General features: G+C 36.6%; 1 protein-coding gene across 4 annotated transcripts in view; it reads left to right on the top strand.

Annotated features, from left to right (window-relative positions):
• The window catches only part of stet (rhomboid serine protease stem cell tumor), a 349,608-nt gene that overhangs the window by 218,540 nt on the left and 109,702 nt on the right, over nt 1–21,366 (top strand). The window lies entirely within an intron of this gene.

The following is a 21,366-nucleotide window of genomic DNA, read 5'->3' as shown; positions in this document are numbered from 1 at the left end:
AAAAAACTTTGATATATAATAATTAGTTGTTTTTAGTAGTAAAAGATTAATTCCAGCCTTTAATTCTTCACTTGCTGCAACTTATCAACCACAAAGAAATAAATAATATTAATGGTTTATTGTGAGGGGGTGGTACAAAAGTAATGCCTCTTGTTTTTTCTTGCAATTTGAACATGGTAAAAAGCATTACATATCAGTGAATGGGTAGCACTATCTCCCATTCCACCACAGTAAGTGGTGCTGTGATTGGTCATATGAGCACAGTGCATAAGTCATTCAAAATGGCAGCTGTTCTAGATGTACATAGAAGCAGAGAGTGGTGATTGAATTCCTTACCTGTGGAAGGAATTCAATTTTTATTTCTTCAGGTGGGTATATATCATACTATCTGAAAAATGTGTATGGAGACAATACTGTTGACGTGAGCAGCATTAGAGCTCGGTCAGACACTTCGGTGAAACTGAGGTCAAAGAGGCAATGCAGCTCACTAGTGATGGCAGTGACAACAGGCAATAAGAGTCGCATTGATGTGCTGATCAAGGAGGATCATCACATCATAATTTGTGAATTATGCAGTGCAGTCAATATTTAAAAATGAGCAGTGATAATGATGATCATGAATGACTGGTTACAACAAGGTTTACTCATGGCAGGTTTCAAAAAGCCTCTACCCCCACTCCATCCTCATAGAGGCTTTTTTGTCTCACATAGTGATGAACACATTTCATTACATATGATGAAATGTGTTCATCATTATGATCATAAAATGAAGAGACAAGCATGGAATGGTAAACTGCTAATTATCTGCACCGAAGATAGGCTGAAAGAAGATCTGGAAAAAGTTCCTCTTGTTAGTGATTAGAATTGCACTGGCATCTTGGAAGTTGTCATGAAGCTGAATAGACATGGATGTTTTACTAGTGATTCCAATTTTGTTATCACAGGACTCTATTGAAAAACCAGGGACAGGACAAGTCTTGTCCCTGGTTTTTTATTCTTGGAAAGAATTTCTATTTGGCATATAAACTCCTCTTCCTGTTTAGAAAATTCTCATTCTTCCATTTCTCTCAATCTGTGCTCATTGCTGATATTTCAATATCAGTTTTGTTTTCCACCTTTGTATCCTATCGAGTTTCTTCATCTCCTTGGTTGATCTAGGAGGTGGAGACAGGAACATGGCGGATCAGTATCTGAAAAGGTTACCAGATTACCTAGAAAATGGCACTATAATGCAAAGGACCCTGATGACTATAAGGCACTGACCAGTCCACTTTGGATTTCTGTACACATGTCTGGTCATCTGGATATCCAGGTAATAAAGAAATATTAGAGAGATAGAGAGTGCAAAGGGAAGTAACTAATGCTATCTCAGGACTATGGAATGTTGAATATGAGGAGACAGATTAAGGGAAATGTAGGCAATATGATTGAGACATAAGTAGTGGATCAGAGGAGCCTACCAGATTGATATAGGGAATTCTTGCACAGAGTACCGTATTTTCCAGTGTATAAGACGCACCCAAGAAATTTAATACAATTTTCTGGAAAAAACCTAAACTTTACCTAAACCAAAACAACGCTCACAGGTTACTTTGACTGCATGTGTACGAATAATTTTTGTTGAAATGGCAATGCTATTTGCCGATTTTCTTACACCCATTTCAAAACTTCGGTCTCTAGTTCTGGCCACTTCACAATTTTTCCATGTTCCGTATGCTTTTCATTACGCAAATTGTACAAAATCTCCTTCTGACCACACCAAGTTCTAATCATTTTTTCTGTAGACGGAGGTCCAAAATGTCTTTCAGCTTCCCTATTCCCGTGTTCTTCTGCATATTTTACAACCTGCAAGTTGTAACTTGAAGTATATGAATGTCGCCTGTTTTTTTCCATCACTAAAATCTACGGGGAAATATCAAACTGAACACAAAATATCTCAACACGTCGACTCAATACTGATAAACATCGATAACTGATTACTCGGATAAGATATTATGAAACTTGAATAGGGACTCCCCGTTCTTAGCCAATGATGCGCTAGAAGTCATGTGAAGGTCACGCATCAATTTGATTGCACCATTAACTGCTGTTACACCTTATATCTTAGGAATATAGTATTCTCAGCTATCATGGTGTAACATGAAGAATAAATATCATAAATTAAAACCCCTGCATAAAAAAATGAATTATTTAATGAAAAATTTCTTGCAGCCAGTAAAATGTATAAAACGTAAGGGTTGTTGTTAAAGTAGCTGATAAAGGAAGGTATAGATTAATATTGTAATATGACTTAAAATAAGGAATTCTAACTAAATAAGTAGCTAACAAAGGAAAGTATAGATTAATATTGTAATACGATTAAAAGTGAGAGAGTTAAGTAAATAAGTAGAAAGGGGTGAGTCATAAAATACGTTATGTGAGAGATTAAGTTATTAAGTAGAATTCATAGAAAAAGTTTGAAAGGGGATTAAGTCAGGCTAGCACAAAAAAAAGCAAAGCTATCGCTTAGGGCCGATCCCCGGATTGAAACATTGAGAACGGGCTTGCCGATCAAATGACGTTTGGCGGGAAAACGCCACCCTAATTGGTCGATGATTAAAAAACAAGTAGAAGGAGGATAAAGGAAGTAAGAAAAGGTGCCATTAGGGGAGCAGCTATAAAAGGGTTGGTAAACCCCCCCCCCCCCAAAGGATTTTTTTTTTTTTTGGATAGTCGCTTTCGGCCTTGGAGTTTGGTTTTGGTTCCGGTGGAGTTCACGGGGTTTTCCTGAGTGACGACAGGGGTGATATCTCCTCGTCACAACACGGAAACGAAAGTGAGCGGGATTTCGATTCCCGTTTTCCCGAGTAGGAAGCAAAGGAAAAATTGCCATAGAGTCCCAGAAAAGGAGGGATCTTCTTCGTTTCGACGCTAGTGATAACTACGCAAAGCAGAAAGCTGTAAAGAGATCGATGTCCTCGTTGCTAATAGTAGAGCAAATATATGTGTGTTAAAGTATTCCAGAGTTACGAGAAGTTATACCAGAGGTTCGTTTGGAAAAGAATAAAGGCCCATACGAAGAGCTCAAGAAAGGTACTGTAAATCATAACCTATGTTAGCTAGAAATTTGTCTGTGAAAAGTATCGTGATTCCAATACAGAACTGTTGAAGTTATACTAGGACTTTAGTATATGATAGAATGTGTTATGTGTAGATTGACTAGTGTTAAAGATTTGTGAATGATTAAGAGTCCTAAGGTATTTTTGCATGTCTATTATATTGCACAAGATATTTAAATGACATAATTGTGTGTTAGTGCAAATAACGGTATAACGGAATAGTGTGAATTAAGTAATTACGTATCCTGAGAATTGAATGCCTAATGTAATGTATAAAATAATTGAAATGTCACAAGTATGTGTTAGCAGTGAATGATTTGTTAATCTACTTCAGTATGAATAATCAGATAGTGTGAATTGATCTAATTTGTTCACATCAGCTGAATTAATGTGTATGGCGGCATAATCACAAATAGCCATATTGCTTGTAATGATTTAATGTTAGTCTATAAGTATTTTAGTTTAGTATTTGAATTGTACCATGTTTAGAAACTTAATAAACCTTTTGTTCAATGATAAAAGAGTTGTCTGATGTTGCTAATCCAATACACCGCTTAAAATCATCGTACCTAATCATGCGGGAAATTTAATGTTGAGGAAAGAGATTAAGAGTCACGACTGCAATAATATTTAAATACTAAGAGATATATTCGAGATTGACTTTCTTCCTATTTATGACAACATAAATGGTGCAGTTGATAATCACTTGAAAATATTGTACTTAGTCACGCGGAAAATTTAAGTTGAGAATCGAGTTAAGTGTCACGACTGCAATAGTTACACTTTCAGATATATTTGAGTTCTTTCCTCCTTGTTTATGTGTGTAATATCCTAAACTAAATATCCCAAAAGGCGCAGTAAAAATACAAATATTAGGGGTACTACGGGGAGCAATAACTTAGATATTGGTATAAGTTTTGTTAAATCTCGGGCATAGAAGTTAGAAGAATATAGATAAAAGGAATTTGTAAGATTAGAGTAGAAATCGTAAAATGGGACACAACACTGCCTACAAAGAAGGGAGTGCGTATGACTTTGAAAAGAGGAAACAATCTTTACCTTCATTATATAAGACGTACCCCATTTTTAAGATGAATTTTTAAGGTGAATTTTTATGAAAAATTTATAAAAAAGTGCATCTTATACACCGGAAAATACGGTAATTAGTTGGTAGGAGAATGTGATATCATCCCTGGAAACTGTATAAAGGTCAGTGTTTCCAAGGCAAGGGATGATAGGTATTGTAGTCTTTGAGTGTTTTTTCCTCCTGTGCAGAGTCTTTTGACTCCACAGATGCTTCTTGAAAAATAATATTAATGTCCAGGTGACTAGATCTGCACACAATGCCATTGTCAGTAATGATGATTGTCTTAAAATGATCGGAGGGGGTCTAACACCATTGCTAATTTGCCTTTAGAGTGAACTAGATTCTTCAGTGTACTGACTTTTTGAGAAATACTTATAATTTTGCTGATGAAAAGTTCCCAATTCTTCTTAATAAGCAGAATTATATGAAAGGTCAGGAAGTAAAAATACTATGGAACTACTGTTCAAATGCTCCATGTAAGTTGATGAACAATTTAGAGAACCCATTTTTTGCTTCTTTAATATGGTTATATAGTTTTTTTCTGGCATGAGAAATAGCATGTTGTATAGAAAAGTCAAATAATGTAATAATGTCCTAAGGATACTCTTTCATTAGTAATTCAAGGGTATTGGTGACTGGAATATTTGTGAAAAGGAAAATCACATTAAAACTAATTAAAATACTGGATGGAGATATGGCTGCATTACATATTTAAAAATCTTCACTTTTTGATGAGAGAAATAGAATTGCCTACAAAGTTCAAAACATGATTATTTATAAGTAAGACTGCTTGTAGACTGCACTGCTGGTTTAAGGTGGAACATTTGTTTTATTCACCTCAGGAAGATTCGGGATCTATTGAAACAAAACTAAAGTTCCCCCTTCCATCCTTTTTTTTTTTTTTTTTTTTTAACTAGAAGGGCTTTATAAGAAAACAATTATTATTATTATTCAGGCCTCCATGAAGTCAAAAGACTCATCGTGGGAGGTCCTTCGTAAGAAACAGTCTATCAAGACTCATCGAGGGGAGGTCCACCCCTAAGAAACACAAAGTCTATCATAGCACTCCTTAAAATCATTGACTGTTCTCGCTCTCACCACTCCATCAGGCAATGCATTCCATGGTTCAACCACCCTCCATGCAAAGAAACCACTCCTCACCCTCTTGCTCACAGTTTCCTTTCTTAACTTCCAGGGAAAACAATGTAACATGTCCCCCATACAATTAGTTGTAATTAAGTTTTGTTTATATATTTGGACACTAGTGGTAATGCTGAGTGATTTGTCCTCATGCTGTGCAACAAATGTAAATCATCATCGTCATCATCAAATTCCTGCCACGTACCCTCAAGGGGATGTACAGGATATGATAGTACTACACAAAAAATTTACATCATTACTAACTTCCTATCTACAATTTTCCTCCAAATCAGTCTGTTACTTGTGAAGACTCCAACATTATCAGATCTTATATTTCTGTCGTCTAAGGCACATTGTACCGTATCAATCCACCTATATCTTGGTCTTCCTCTGGGTCGTTTTCCTGCCAACCTGGCAAAGCATTTGTTTTGCTAATCTTTCCTCACCCATTCTGTTTAAGTGACCATACCACCTGAGATTAGCTCTGCTAACGCATTCCTGGATGTTGACAATATCAAGTTCTTTCCTAATATCCTCGTTTTTAATATGATATTGCCATTGATGCCATCTGTTCATGCCTCTAATCTTTCTCAGGACTCTCATATCTGCGGTCTCTAGTCCTTGGTCAAGTGGTTTACTTCTGACCCAGCTCTCAGATCCATAAGTTAACATGTTCGCTGCCAACTACGAGTACACTCGTAGTTTGTATATGAGCTACACAAGCCAGCTACGAGTATACCCGTATGACGCTTACCGCCGGCAACGAGATTACCGTACTGACCTTAAACAAGCAAAAATGCGTGACTTGTGGAGCTAGCAGCAAAACTGTTTATACTCATAGAAGGTATGTGCTCTGCACAAGCCAACTACGAGTATACTCATATGACGCTTACCACCAGCAACGAGATTACCGTACTGACATTGAAGAAGTGAAATTGCTTGGCATACAGGAACAGACTATGCCAAAAGTAGCTTGGCAGTGAACGTGTTAAAATTGGTTTGAACACTGTCTTGTATACAGCTAATTTAATCTTCTGACTAATTTCTCTCTTATTCCATATGAATTAATTCAGTTGACTTCCTACCATACCAGCTTTGTTGATTCCGTTGTCTATTTCCATATTTAATTTACCATCTTCACGGAAAATCGTGCCTAAGTAGCTGAAATGTTTTACTTGTTCCACAGGTTCTCCGTTCATAACACAGTTGATATATTCAATGATTCTGCCTATTTTCATGTCTTTGTCTTTTTATTGCTGACCTTCATACCATATCTATTACAACAATTATTCAATTTAGTCAGGGAATCTTGCAGACTTGTAGAGGATTTATTTAGAAGTATAACATCGTCTGCATAAAGCTAAGAGCTGATATTAACATTTCCAATTTTGATATAATGTTTAATACCACTTTCCTTCGTAATGTGATCCATATAGATAATGAATAACAGAGGGGATAATGTATATCCTTGTCTCACACCAGATTTAACATTAAACTATCTTCCTATACTTCCTTCAATTCTAACTGCTGATTTACAACTCAAATACAGACTAAGTATTACTTGATATAATGCTCCATTGACACCAGATAACTGTAGTGTATTGAATAGCTTCTCTCTTGGCACCTTATCATATGCCTTTTCCAGATCAACAAAACTTAAATACAGATCTTTGTTATATTCCCATGCTTTCTCGACTATTTGTCGTAAAGTGAAGATCTGATCCTGACAGCCTCTATTTGGCCTGAATTCAGCTTGTTCTTCGCCAAGCTTTTCTTCCACATTTCTTCTCAACTGTTTCTCAAGTATACTGGCACAAATCTTACCAGGAACACTCAGTAAGGAAATACCTCTTAATTCTCACTTTCAGTTTTATTTCCCTTTTTATATATGGGCACTATGAGAGCTCTACTCCAATCAATTGTAAGACTTTTATACCACCATACTTCATCATTTCTGGTCGAATATCATCTACTCCTGCTGCCTTTCCACATTTCAAGTTTTTGATGGCTTTTTTTCTACTTCAAGTATGGATATGTATTCCTTACTGTATGCCTGTTGAGTGTTATTTACCACTGTACTTGTTTCATTTAGCGATTTTTTGAAGTAATTACTCCATACTTCAAGGATATCTTTTTCTCCCATTTTCATGTCACCTTTATCATCTCTAACTCCTTTTACAGCACTCTTTCCTCCATTTCTAGGCTTTTTTTCAACAATCTTCAGAATATCTTACCACCTTCTTGATATTTATTTTCTATGTTCTTGCCAAAGCCCTCCCATGACTTTTGTTTAGCTATATGCCTTTTCCAGATCAACAAAACTTAAATACAGATCTTTGTTATATTCCCATGCTTTCTCGACTATTTGTCGTAAAGTGAAGATCTGATCCTGACAGCCTCTATTTGGCCTGAATTCAGCTTGTTCTTCGCCAAGCTTTTCTTCCACATTTCTTCTCAACTGTTTCTCAAGTATACTGGCACAAATCTTACCAGGAACACTCAGTAAGGAAATACCTCTTAATTCTCACTTTCAGTTTTATTTCCCTTTTTATATATGGGCACTATGAGAGCTCTACTCCAATCAATTGTAAGACTTTTATACCACCATACTTCATCATTTCTGGTCGAATATCATCTACTCCTGCTGCCTTTCCACATTTCAAGTTTTTGATGGCTTTTTTTCTACTTCAAGTATGGATATGTATTCCTTACTGTATGCCTGTTGAGTGTTATTTACCACTGTACTTGTTTCATTTAGCGATTTTTCGAAGTAATTACTCCATACTTCAAGGATATCTTTTTCTCCCATTTTCATGTCACCTTTATCATCTCTAACTCCTTTTACAGCACTCTTTCCTCCATTTCTAGGCTTTTTTTCAACAATCTTCAGAATATCTTACCACCTTCTTGATATTTATTTTCTATGTTCTTGCCAAAGCCCTCCCATGACTTTTGTTTAGCTAGTTTTACAAAGTGTTTAGCTTTCTTACATTTGTCTCTGTATTTTCTAAGAGCACAAGCTGATTTATTTGCCAAGAACTTTTGATATGCTTTCTTCTTTTCCTTCACCGCATATTTAACTTCCTGTGTCCACCATGGAGTTCTGATTTTTCTATCCTTGCAGACAACTTCACCACATGTCCCCTCTGTCTGAATCAGTCAGGGTTTTCTTCAAGGTTTGGTTCCTGTTCTCAAATTCTTTCATTTTTTCTTCAATAATCTTTGTGTATTTTAGTCTACAGTTCACATCTGAGAGCTGCTCAACTTTTATTCGCTTTAAAACTTTCTTACATGTCATTCTTTTCAATATGAAATTCAATTTTATCCTGCTCAAGACTAAATAGTGATCACTTCCAATTTCAAATCCTCTGTACACTCTGGTGACCTGCACTAGGGAGAAAACATCACTATCAACAATAGCATAGTCAATGAGACTTTTCTTATTCCTTGCCTCTTCTTTCCATGTGAATTTGTGTATATTTTTATGTTGAAAAATGGTGTTAGTAATAACCAGTCCATGTCCTGAACAGAAATCCAACAGGTATTTGCCATTGTTATTAGCTTTGCTCTTTTCTCCAAATTTTCCTGAAATATTTTTGTATGTCTCACAATCATTTCCTACTCTGCTATTTAGATCCCCAACAAGGACCAACTTTTCCCTTTTCACTGTGTCAGTTTCTTTCTCTAAAGCCTCAAAACATTCCTCCACTTGTACTTTAATAGAATCTTCTGTGGGACCATAGGCACAAATAAGTCTCATTGTCCAGTTCCCCATTCTCATATTTGCCCACATCATTCTACTTGAGACTGCCTGCCATTGAAGAAGATTAGCATCGTATTTAGTGTTGAATACTATGGCTACTCCTTCTCTTCCTTGATTGTCATTGCCTGAATATAACATTTTGTATTTATTGCTCAAAAAGATCTCACCATTTTTTGTATTTTTTGTTTTGGTCATCCCTATTATGTTGATCTGGTACTTATCTAATTCCTCAGCTAGCTCCATTTCTTTGCCATTCATGCTTCTTATGTTGATAGTACCGATCTTTAACTCTCGTGATGTTGAGTTGGGGTGTGTTTTCCGATTTGTTCCAGTAGTTGTTTTTTTGCTGTTCACCCTGGTTCCCTGGTGAAAACAACACGGGCCTTGTTTAACTGGGCAACACCCCAGCCGGCATGAAATTTTGTCATGTCGTACCATCATTTTATAATTTGGTTTAAGCCAATAAGAATACAATTTGGTCTGCTAAATACCAAATTGCCAGCCCATCCTCATTCGTTCAGTATTCAGGTAGATACCCAACAGTGTTCACTACGAGAAGGTGAGGATTGGACATTAGGGCAGAAGCCCTGGTCAGTTCTCCGCATTCCTTTAAAGGCTATGTGGAGGTCTCCTCTCAGTTATACAGCTTTGACCCTTAAGCACCCGCCTAATTTACAATGTAAATTAGTATTAATATTATTTCCATGGAGTAACAAGGCTCATCACAGGAAGCCAAACTCTACAGACAATAAATGTATATCATATTTCCTATTAAACATATTCAGCATATGGACATTTACCTCCTCATTAATATTAATATTATTTCCAGATCTCCATGGAGTAGCAAGGCTCATTGCAGGAAGCCGAACACCTGAAACATATTCAGCATATGGGCATTCATCAACCCACTTTGGCAATGCATTTCACTCATTCAGTATTTTGTCATAAAAATTACTTTGTGCTTCCTTATTCACATGTTAATTGAAAGTTTATTTTTCACTTGGTTAGAATATAATAAATTTAGTTTAATCCTTTATCCAAGTGTGAGCAAATAAAGTTTGCACCTGAAGGTATCTTCAGGACTGGGGTAAGGTGGTGCAACACCAGGGTGACTCCTTGCAAAGGTGGAGAAAGATACTATCACTCATATCTCAGTATCTCCCATAATGTCTCCCATAATGCAAAACACATCTCCTTGCAGATATGTCTAATGTTATGCATTAAGTGAAGGGCCATTACCCAGACTAGTTTCAACCTTTATTGAGGTCTCTTCAGTGGGAACCAGGCCCAAGTGGAGACACCAGCCAGAAGCATTAGCAAGGTCATCTCTACCTATAGGAGTTGCCAAATGGTGTGCCACCTTTTTAATAAATTACTCTGGATTTAGAGAAAGATGTTGAAAGTTTATTTTTCACTTGGTTAGAATATAATAAATTTAGTTTAATCCTTTATCCAAGTGTGAGCAAACAAAGTTTGCACCTGAAAGTATCTTCAGGACTGGGGTAAGGTGGTGCAACACCAGGGCGACTCCTTGCAAAGGTGGAGCAAGATACTATCACTCCTATCTCAGTATCTCCCATAATGCAAAACTCTTCTTCTTGCGGATATGTATAATGTTATGCATTAAGGGAAGGGCAACTACCCAGACTAGTTTCGACCTTTATTGAGGTCTCTTCAGTGGGAGCCAGGCCCAAGTGGAGATACCATCCAGAAGCATTAGCAAGGTCATCTCTACCTATAGGAGTTGCCAAATGGTTGGCAAGGAGTCTCCCTGGTGTTGCACCACCTTACCCCATTCCTGAAGATACTTGCAGGTGCAAACTTTGTTTGCTCACACTTGGATAAAGGATTAAACTAAATTTATTATATTCTAACCAAGTGAAAAATAAACTTTCAACATCTTTCTCTAAATCCAGAGTAATTTATTAAAAAGGTGGCACATCATTTGGCAACTCCTATAGGTAGAGATGACCTTGCTAATGTTTCTGGCTGTTATCTCCACTTGGGCCTGGCTCCCACTGAAGAGACCTCAATAAAGGTCGAAACTAGTCTGGGTAGTGGCCCTTCTCTTAATGCATAACATTAGACATATCTGCAAGGAGATGTGTTTTGCATTATGGGAGATACTGAGATAGGAGTGATAGTAGCTTGCACCACCTTACCTCAGTCCTGAAGATACTTTCAGGTGCAAACTTTGTTTGCTCACACTTGGATAAAGGATTAAACTAAATTTATTACACATGTTAATTATACAGTTACCAGAGGTGACTACTTGTTCTCCCACCAGCTATTAACATGTGCAGCATTTCCCTTATATCTGTCAACACATCCTCATATCAAGTCATACATCTATCATATCATCTCTTCTACTCCTAGTTACCATGCTCTGCAAAGCACATTCCTTCATTTGGATATCTTACTCAACATTCCACTGTCCTGAGACAGCCTCAGTCACTCCTTTCTGTATTGTTTCTGTTGTTTTCATATTACATATTTATTCAGGTGACCATATCTCTGCATGCATAGACATGCAGGTGTGACCTGATAATATAGTAGTAGTACTTCTTCTTTTCAGCCATTTTCTGTCCACTGCTGGATGAAGGCTTCCTCCATTTCTTTCCACCTTTCTCTGTTCTTGGCAATGGTTGACCAACTTTTCCCAGTAGTAGTAGTACTATCACCTCTTTATTCCCACTTTTCAATGTACTTTGCATTATTGCAGCAATTATCTAGCTAACTTTTGTATAGGATGATCCTTATACAAAATGTGGTTTTGTGCTACGTTGGTTTTCTGGAATACTAGTGCCCTTCAGTGGTTTTTTTGAAGTTAGTTGTTGTCGTTATATTGTGTATTTTGGTTAACGAGAAGATAGGGTCGGAATTGGATGCATGACGGTGGAAGAGAAAACGAAGATAACATTAAGTTTTCATTATTCAGTTTTATTTTATTTATATTTAGTATACTTAATTTTTTTTTTATATTTGTTTGTACTTTTACTTATATAGTTATACTCCCTTATACTTATTTAGCATTTAGTTAAATAGTTCCTCGACACTATTTTGAATATAGGCGGCAGTGGCAGTTAAAATTGCAAATGGCATATTGCCAAGTCCTCCCCATTTAAGGACTCCATTTTGTGTGATATCAATGGGATTTTGTAGCATGTATCCCGGTGGTTGTATATGTGGAAGATGAGAGAAGGGGAAATACATATATGTGCAAAATGCAAGCAATGGGAGGAACTTGGTGAGTTAGAGATGACTATAACTGACCTCGTTGAGTCAGAGGCAGGAGATTCTCCATGTAGAGAGATGAGTGGTGTGATAGAGGGCGAGAATGGCAAGAGAAATATGAATAAAATAATGGGATTGGGGAGTATGGAAAGGTTGAAGGATTATGAAGTTTTCGGAGATGGTCTCAATTGGGAGGATGAATAGCAAATAAGAGTGGCTGACTTGCAGAGAGAGGTAGATGAGCTGAAAGAGCAGGTGGAATGTCTAGGGAATGAGATGAGAAGTGTGAAAGATGAGATTAGGCGAATGGAAAAGACGAATCAGAGTAGGAGTGAGAGAGATTATGGGAATGGTAGAGGAGGAGAGAATAGGAACAGTAGAAGAGAGGAAATGAGAGAGAGAGTTATGGGAATGGTAGAAGAGGAGAGAATAGGAACAGTAGAAGAGAGGGAATGAGAGTTATGGGAATGATAGAAGAGAATAGGAACAATAGAAGAGAGGGAATGAGAGAAAGTTATGAGAATGGTAGAAGAGGAGAGAATAATAGGAACAGTAGAAGAGAGAGAGTTATGGGAATGATAGAAGAGGAGAGAATAGGAACAGCAGAAGAGAGGGAATGAGAGAGAGAGTTATGTGAATGTTAGAAGAGGAGAGAATAGGATAAGCGGAAGAGAGGGAATGAGAGAGAGATATGGGAATGATAGAAGAGGAGAGAATGGAAACAGTAGGAGAGAGGGAATGAGAAGAATGCGGGGTAGCACTGAAACCAGGGATAGAGCGATGTCAGGAAGGCAGGTAAGTAGGGGAACACAGAGAGAGAGAGAGTGTGTTAGAGGAGAGAGAGAGAACGAGGGATGCATTTGAGCAATCGAGGAACAAGGTGGTAAAAGATGTAATGTATGGGGACTCAGTGATCCGTGGTGTTCAAGATACGATCTTGAACACCACGGATCATCGAATCCCCAGACAGTGTTTGCCTGGAGGAATGATAGAAAGTGTGGCTGTGGCAATTAATAGGGGTGAAAGGGTGGATGAGATGATTGTGATGGTAGGAACAAATGGATTGAGAGGCAATGTAAATTGGGTAGCGAGAGATATGAGATTCTTGCTTGAGGTTGTACGAAAGAAGATGCAGAGAGGAAAGATAGTGTGTGTGTTGCCTAGGTATGATGGTGAAGAACTGAGCAGAAGAGCAATAATATTGAATAACATAATAGCTAGAATGTGTCAGAAGAGAGGATTGGAATATGTAGATGCTTGGAAGACGTTTGAGGTCAGAAAGGAATTGTATGCTAAAGATTGCTTGCATTTGAATGAGGAAGGACATAGCCATATGGAGAGATTGCTGTTCTGAATAAGTTGGTGTGTCAATGCAGGGAAACTAGATTGCCCAGGGTAGATGGTAGCAGGGATGACCTCTTCTGGAAATGGGTACTTGGGAGAAGGAGGACGACATCAGGTAACGCCTAGCCCAGTGGAGTCTAGAGGGGATAATGCTAGGTATAGAAACAGTGGCATTTTTATGCTTTATACTAATGCCAGGAGTATCCAGAATAAAGGAGAGGAATTGGTGGTGCTGATAGTATCAGCCTGGCCAAAGATTATTGGGATCACTGAGACGTGGTTGACAAAAGAGGATATAATAACAGGAATAGAAGTAGCAGGGTACAGCATTTTTCAGCGGGATAGGAAGGGAAGGTGTGGTGGTGGAGTACTGCTTATGATAAGTGACATCTCTCTATGTCCTCTAAGTGTGGAGGCTTTGGAAGGCAGTGACACTAATGATTTTGAAAGCATTTGGTGTGAGGTAGAGGTGGACAAGACAGGATATTTATTGGGGGGTGTTGCTACAAACCAAGGAGCACAGAGGGTTGGGGACCAGGAAATGTTTAGACAGTTGAGCTTAGCAAGTGCACGAAGAATGATTGCTATGGGAGATTTTAACTACAGCAGTATAAATTGGGGAGAGGAAGATGCATGTAGCAATAAGGGAATGGAATTTCTAGAATTCTTGAGGGACAAATGTCGTAGGCAATATGTAATAGAGGGAACCAGAGGTTCAAGAGTTTTGGTCATAGCATCAGAAGAGTGGATAATAACTGAGATGACATCTCTCCCACCAGTGGTTTTGACTTGGAAGATGAATAGACATGCAGGGGTATCAAAGAGATGGGAACGTATATGGAATTATAAGGCAGGTGATTATAATAGTCTTAGACATCAACTTGGGGAAGTTTCATGGAGGGAGGAATTAGAAAGCCGGGATATCATTAGTGCTTGGGAAATTGTGAAGGAATATTTATTAACAGCAATAGTAAGCTGTATTCCACAAGTGAAGAAGAGGACACAGTAAAGTGGATGACAAACAATATTAAACAGGAACTGCATGTGAATAAGAGGCTAACAAAAGAGATATAAGGAGACAGGTGAAGAGCAGATGCATGAATAATATAAGACACAGACCAGGAGAGTTACTAGTATGGTAAGGAAAGCAAAACTGGAATATGAGAAGAGATTAGCCCTAAGATCCAAAGAAAATTTTAGGGAATTTTTTAGCTATGTGGCCAGGAGGAGGAGAAATCACTGTGGAAGAATGATATTGTGGGATAAAAATGGGAATAGAGTGACTGATGCAGAGGACATAGTAGAATTGTTCAATGAACACTTTATTGGAGTATTTCATCCTGTAGGAGTAAATTTTAATACTAGAGGGATAGGGCAGGTTCGAGGTTTAGAGGTGCAGGAGGAGAACGTGTTCCAAATACTGAGTACTCTGGATGTCAGTAAAGCTGTGGGACTGGATGGTATTTCAGAACTGACAGCTCCTTTGACCTGGCTTTTCAATGAAAGTCTGACTACTGGAAAGGTGCCCAGGGAATGGAAGGAAGGTATGATAGTGCCATTGCATAAGGGCAGAAGCAGACTGGAAGTGTCTAATTAGAGGCCAGTTTGTGTGTCATCAGTAGTTGTTAAGATCTTGGAGAAATTAGTTAGGGACCATATACAGCATTGGGCAGATGATGGTAATGTTATCTGTGAGAGTCAACATGGATTTGTGAAGGGGCACTCTTGTTTTAGTAATATGCTAGCCTTTTATAATAAAGTTACAAGAGCAGTAGATGAGGGAAAGGCATATACTGCCATTTTCTTGGATTTAGCGAAGGCATTTGACAGGGTGCCACATAATAAGCTGAAATTTGAGTTGCGACACATGGGTTTGGATGTCAGGTTGGTCAAGTGGATTCAGGATTGGCTATCTGATAGGTATCAGAGAGTTGTGTATCAGAGGGCTACAAGTGAGGTCCCACAGAGCTCAGTACTGGGACCTATATTGTTTAACCTTTATATCAATGACATTGTCAATGGATTGCAGGGGGATATTCAGTTGTTTGCAGATGATGTGAAGCTGGGAAGGGTTATTAGTAATAGTGCAGATGTGGTAGCCCTGCAAGAGGATTTGAATAAGCTAAACAGATAGGCAAATGAATGGGAGTGTTTGTTTAATGCAGCAAAATGTAAGGTTTGGGACACATCAATGGGACTCTGCATACTCTATTGGAGGAGCTATACTAGAGGAAGTAGGGGGAAACAAGAGATCTGTAGTTGATGATTGATAGAAACCTGAAATTCAGGGGACATATTGCAAAGGTGGTGAAGGTAACACAGAGGATTGCTGCAATAATGAGAAGGATGCTGACCTGCAGAGATAAAAGAGTTATCATTCCGTTGTATAAGACCCTAATCAGATCACACTTGAACTATTGTCCTCAGATTTGGTCCCCAGGATTTGAAGGGGATAAATTAACTGTAGAAAGGGTATAAAGGCAGATAACAAAGATGGTTTCAGGACAGTACAATGTTAGTTATGAGGATCGGCTGAGGGAATGTGGACTGCAGAGTTTGGTGGATAGAAGAGGGAGAGGTGATATGATTGAGACTTTTAAATTGTTGAGAGGTGGTTACGGGGTTGACACTGGGGAGTTCTTTCGCTTGGTTTAACGGCAGGAAGGAGTGATGACAGGGGGCCATCCCTGGAAGTTACAAAAGTAAACTGTGAGCAAGAGGGTGAGGAGTGGTTTCTTTGAATGGAGGATAGTTGAACCATGGAATGCATTGCCTGAAGTGATGAGAGCGAGAACGGTCAATGATTTAAGGAGTGATATGATAGACTTTGTGTTTCCTTGGAGGGACCTCACACGATGAGTCTTGATAGACTTTGTGTTTTCTATGAAGGACCTCCCATGATGAGCCTTTTGACTCCATGGAGGCCTGAATAATAATAATAAGGATCCATTTCGCATTTGCAGAAGTTGCAGTTACAATTTTTGTATTTTGTCTCCTGATCTTCAACTTACTGTCTATCAATATTTTTAGATCCATTGCTACTCTCATCAGGTGATTTCCTAATCTTTCCATCTACTCTCCTCTGATAAATTATCGGTGCTCTTCACTTCACTTCTAGCTTCTGTTTTTCACTCCAATTGCCCTGCTGTCTTCAGATCCATTTGTTGTCACTCTTGAGCATGTTGCCTTTTCACTCTTGATCACATTACTATCACCAAATCTTTAATCACCTCAGCCACTTTTTATTTATCCTCAGTCATATTGTTTGACTCTCTGCTGGATAGCCCTTTACCTCTTCACTATCAACTACTCAGCTATAATATATTATATTATATAATATATTTTCTCTGCTTTCACTCCTCCTAGAAAGATTGACAGCTAATGTTTCCCAAATACTTCCTATTGCCTACATTTTAGGCAAACATTTAATCTTCAGCATTTTAATAAGCATGAAGCTTTATTCTCATTTAAAAGAAACAAACTGTGGAGTGCATTAGAAGAATGACAACATGTGCTCTTACTGGAAAAGATTTGGATTTGATTATTATCATGTAAGGAATCTTTATAAGAGCTTTTTTAATTGAAGGTGAATTTGCTAGTAACATATAGTTATTTTTCTCCTAAAAACTTGAGTTTTTGCTTCCATAAAACAGTCCACAGAACTCGTGCAATTAACATACACAAACATACGTAACATAACATACACAAGTGTGGAGGATGAAGTAGTGCTAAGTGGATTGTGTAGTATAGTGTGGAATGGCTTCTGTTTGTTGGTTTTGGAATTTTATGGCAATTTGTAATAAAGTAGTAGTAGTTTTGGATGGTGGTTGGTATAGTGGTAAGAAAAGAACAAAGAATTCAGGAAATGGTTTTAACCTCCCAAATAGCTAGGACGTCTATAGATGTCCAGCTAAATCTGGATATGAGTCAGCCCACCTATTAAAAGAACATGGATAAGAAGTGCAATTTGGCCATGATGCCATTTAGAAGGTGTGATAAACCCTCACGCTGAAGAGAACACTGAATCAGATTATCTCGTGTTCATAGTTGCATCTAAGTTGCCTATAACAAGAGACGTAGTTCTTTGTTCTATGCTGGGTAACTAGATCTTAATTATATTGGATAGACTAAAAATATAGAAATTATTTATATTTTAGTTTTCTCTTTTTATTGTACAATACAATTTTAATCCCTGGACAAAATAAAGATCCTTTCATAATTTCTTCACTTAAATATTGCTTTACCTTGGAGAACTAATTTCATTTTTAATTTTTTTGTGCTAATTTTTTCCCAATCGCTTACTCGACAAAACATTTTCTTTGTTCTTGAAGAAATTAATTCAAAATAATTATTTGAAATATTATTTAAAAAAAAAAAAAAGAAATCTGGCTGCTGACGTTCCAGGTTATTATTTTTATTTTTGTTCAAAATCATCGAAATTAAATAATACTTCACAGATTTCCTTTAGGATGTGCTTGATCGACTTTGCTTTATAGAGAATAACATGAAATTCTTTAATCATATCACTAATTTTTTTTACTTTATATAGTAATCTACTGTTCTTTGCACTTTAACTTTATTGGTTTCCCTGTATAATTGGTCATTACAAAATGAAATTTAACAGTTATGATTTAAATTTATATGTATATATTTTCTGCATAATTCAGATATTATGCTCCAATTTTTAAAGTAAGCAATACTTTTGCCTATATTCTATCATTCAAAATATGTATATGCACATGCATGAAATGTGAAATTTCATTTCCATATTTTTACAATAGAATTGAACTTTATTTCGCTTTTGATAGTTTAACCCCCTCCCCTGCTGCATCGCTATCACACACCCAAAAACTGTTGTGAAACATAGGTACAGTTTTTATTTAATTCATTATTTTTCTCTAGTAATTGTTCCACATAACTTTAATTTTTTGATACAGAAACTAGGTGGTGATTATTATAAATTAGCAAATTATAAATCAGAAAATATACATATTATTTCCTGATTATTATACATCAGGAAATTATGTGATATTGGGTAATAGGGGAAATTAATATTTAAAATCACTGTCATCCTACAAATGCAATATCAGAATAAAGAAAGCTGGAAAAACCAAACAAGAAATTTCTGCCTGTAAAATATTCAGCTATTGCTTGAGGCTCTCTAGTGTGCTGCCTACTGGGCATATTCTGTTTCTCAGTGGGGGATTAGTAATCTCTGTTAGCTTACAGCTTATTACTGGGCAGAAAGGAATATTAGTAAGTATACCCAAGACACAATTCATTTACAAGATGGCAAGCAGCAGCAGTAGTAGCAGTAACATTCAGGGTAAGAAAAGGAAACTTCGTGAGAAGCAGAAAAGTTGGAGCCTTCGCCTTTTGAGCAGCTCATTTTCTACCAATGAGGAGAGAAATCTTTCTAGCTCTGAAGATAGTGATTCTGCTGTACTTTAGATATGCCTTCGTTCAGAAAATGGGTGATCGCCATTGAATTACACCAGTTCATCTTGAAGGTGAATTTTTTAAGTTGTTTTTATAAACAGAATGATATATTGTTCTTTCAAAATGTCTAATAGTATATTTTCAAAGGAATAAAATATAAGAGGAACTGGAATATTCTTTCAGTTCCTCTTGAAGGCGAATTTTTAAGTCGTTTTTATAACACACAGAATGACATATTATTCCTTCGAGGTGGCTTATAGTACATTTTTGAAAGAATAAAATAAAAATAGAGATGAGTATCTTATGCCTTTTCTGTGCAAACTTTTTATCATGTCAGCAAATGCAAGACTTTGGTATCAATACCATATTATTACTATATGTAGGGAAATTAACATCAGAGATGAGACTAAATATGTTTTTTCAAGCCTCCAGCAAACTGAGTGATGGCCTTGCAGTGAGCTTTAATGCAGAACCAAATCAGATGTTATAATGGCAAAAATAGTAAGAAAAAAATCATTCACACTTTCTTTTCAAAACACAAAGACAGAACATTGTAAATTCACCCAATGAAAAAGAAAATACTAAATATTTTTCTTCTGTTAACTGATTTTTTTTTTTCCTTGTAGTACAAAGAAGAAATCACTGCATATAACATGGGGTATGCAAGAGGGCAAAAATCTGTAAATTGATTACATTATAATGTATAGAGAAATCATGTCAGAAAAAATTATTCATGTAAGAGTTCTAATATCAGCAGACATAACGACATTTTCTTCTAGGTTAGATACATGGCATTGTTGAAGTAGCTGAACCTTTGCTACTATTTTACACTAAAATGAATGGGCATGTTTCCCAAGTGATTTACATTTGTAACAGTTGTCTTTTTTTTGTAAATATTTATAAAATAAATCAACTCTGAAATATCTGCACATTGAATGGATCTATAACCCTCCCCCCCCCCTAAAAAAAAGATTATATAATGCATATGCTCCTTTTCTTTTAAAATAACTCAAATCCTATTTTTCAAGATAATTGTATCAATTAATTTATAATTTTTCGATAATAAAAGTGAAACTGATCATTATAAATTAAGAAATTATTTTGGCATAAATAATGTATCAGCATGTAAAAGAAATGTCAGTATTTCTGTTAGGATATCTGCAAATAGTTGTTCATAAAGACAAAAAAAAAAAAAAATCGTTTCTAAAATGGAAATGTGATGATCCATATAATATTTTGCTAAGAAAGAAAGCAAAAGGTTTATTTCAATAAATATTATTTAAAAATATAAATATATGACATAATATTTTCAATGCAAACATTTGAAAATTCGTGAAAAAAATTGTTTCTGTATTTTTATTTTTTAAATTTTTTTTTATGTTGGGTGTTTAGTACCGTGTATGGGTAGTGGGTTGGGAAAGGAGGAATTTGTTTACATTTGATTTGAATGACTTCAAATTGTATTCGTTGGGAAACACAGCAGGTGGGAGACTGTTCCACAGTGCAGCAGTTGCAGGGATGAAGGAAGAGGAAAAGAAATTGTTCTGTTTGTTTCTAAGTGTACTGTGAAGGGATGTTGTGCAGCAGCTGCACATGTTCCAATGAGCTTAGTACTGAGTGAGGGAATTATTGATGTTATTTCGGATGAACATTTCTCATGAAAATATTTGTAGAATATACTTACTGCAGAGACCAAATGTCTGTGTGAAAGTGGGGGGAGTTAGTAAGGGATGGATCGTTGATAAGTCTAATTGCCCTCCTCTGTATTATTGAGTCGAGCATTTTGAGAGAGCTTTTAGGGGCCCCACCCCATATGTGGGAGCAGTATTCAATAGTTTGGTGGATTTGTGACTTGTATAATGTTAGTAGCTGTTCGGGGGTGAAGTAATGTCTTGAGTGGAAGAGAAATCCTAGTTTTTTTGAAGCTGAGGATGCAATGTTTGAGATATGTTTGTGCCAGGAGAGGTTTGATGTGAGGGTGATTCCGAGGAGTGAGATCTCAGGCTGTCTGGAAATTTGAGTATCGTAGAAAAGAAATACTGACATTTCTTTTACATGCTGATATATTATTTATGCCAAAATAATTTCTTAATTTATAATGATCAGGTTCACTTTTATTATCGAAAAATTATAAATTAATCGATACAATTATCTTGAAAAATAGGATTTGAATTATTTTAAAAGAAAAGGAGCATATGCGTTACATAATCTTCTTTTTTTTTGGGGGGGGTTATAGATCTATTCAATGTGCAGATATTTCA

This window comes from Typopeltis vanoorti, chromosome 7, assembly GCF_054136105.1.
Source record: "Typopeltis vanoorti isolate ZY-2024b chromosome 7, IOZ_Tvanoo_1.0, whole genome shotgun sequence".
NCBI classification, from domain to species: domain Eukaryota; kingdom Metazoa; phylum Arthropoda; class Arachnida; order Uropygi; family Thelyphonidae; genus Typopeltis; species Typopeltis vanoorti.
This window is presented reverse-complemented; position numbering and strand designations above follow the sequence as displayed.